Here is a 1,898-nt window from a genome sequence, read left to right as displayed (position 1 = left end):
TCCTTGATAAATTGATTTTGTGAAGAGAAATATTGAAATGGTCAGTAGGAAGAGTTTCTTTCTCGTTTTACTTTTTCAATAAATTTCCTTCATATAAACAAAAGTTTGCTTATTATTTGCCATTGCGTACAAAAACAGAAGTTTTTTATTTACTTGTGTTAAGAAAACCTTTCGTTATTTTTTATGTAAATATAACATGATTAGTTTTTATAATATCTAATTTTACAAATTAAAACACTAAAATAATAATTTAAATAATAATATATAATTTAAAATTCTATTCTTTTAGGTTTTATATTTTTTAAAAATTAAGTAATTTTTCTCTTTAACACTACCGTCAAAATTTCTCTCTTTCCATATATATTACTAAATAATTATTTAAAAATTCACTTCCCAATACATTAGAAGCCGACTCTTATTGATATTCATAATTAAAAAAGTTCTTTCAATTAATATAGTTGTTACGCAAAAATTAAAGCTAATTTGAAAAGAAGATAAATAATATTCTTTTGAGTTGATTTTTAAAAAAGAATACTAATTTCGTTTAAATATGAGAATTGATCATTCTAACGAATATCTAATAGAAAATTTTTAAATTGACGATTAAGTACTAAAAGTTGAGTAAAAAATTATTATAGATTAAATTTAATAATCTAATAGGACAAATAAATATTATTATCATATACTACTAAAAAAAATTCTAAATTGTAGTGGGGGCGCTTATCCGTCCTTGAGTCGCATTTCATCAAGTAATAAATTTTAAGTAAATATTCTAAAAGATAAAGAACAAATGTATTTTGAAACTTACACACGTTATATATATATATTGAGAGTTTATATTGATAATATATTCTTATATGCATGATTGCTTAATATATTCATATAAAAGATCCATTAAAATAAGAATATAAGAGTATATAGCTTTAATTTATTAGAAACATTTGAAGTTAGCCCTTTTCCTCAGCATATTATAAATACATCATGGTCCCTTCTAACATTCATGTCATAATCCCCTCTCATTCTTCTCATTCATATCATAAGTCCCTTGATCTGTGTTTCTTTATTTTCAAAACAACAACTACCCTATTTCTTCTACTATGGGAAAATGTCAGGCCATGCACAAATATTTTGGTGTTTTTCTTGCACTTCTTGTTGCTTTCAACCATACCCATCTAACTCAAGGAAGGAAGATCATAAAACCATTGAACACAAACAACATTAATCCCCATCAACCAATTGATTCAAGCAGCGTTGGCGAATCCGTCAAAAAATCAATGGTGGTATTATTGGAGAGTTTAGAAGCTAAGAAAGTTTCCGTGAATGGTGTTGGGCCAGGTCCGAGTCCTGGTGCTGGTCACAGAAATGTTATGAAATCAATGGGGGCGGTAGTAGTAGTCGTTAAGAATAATGAAGATGTTAAAGATTCTATTAATGGGGTTGGTCCAGGTCATAGTCCTGGTGTAGGGCACAAAAATTAAACCCAAATCCGAAAGAAGTTAAATTATTAATTAGTCGTGGTTCGAGGCTTGGTAAGGATTGCACGTGCCTTCCACATGCATGTCTGGGTTCGAGATTGGAGGTGTGTTTTAGTGCATGTAAGATAATTTGTTACCACCTAGTATTTTGTATTTTCTTCAAGCAGTAGCAAATGGTTTTTTTTCATTGACGTTGCTCTTCATCCTATATATATAATCCTCCTCAATGTTTCTTTAATTTCAAATAAAAATGGTAGCATTTGTTGATGTATTTAACAGAATTATATTAATGTTGGGCTGATGATCAAGTAATCCACATTGAATGATACATGGAATAAAACTTTTTTTTTTAAAGAAAAACTCGAGAATTAGCAATTTTATTTAATAATTTTAGCTAGTAATTCAATGGGTTTTTTTTTTTTG

Source organism: Arachis ipaensis, chromosome B01 (assembly GCF_000816755.2).
Source record: "Arachis ipaensis cultivar K30076 chromosome B01, Araip1.1, whole genome shotgun sequence".
NCBI classification, from domain to species: domain Eukaryota; kingdom Viridiplantae; phylum Streptophyta; class Magnoliopsida; order Fabales; family Fabaceae; genus Arachis; species Arachis ipaensis.
Note: the sequence above shows the minus strand (reverse complement) of the source record.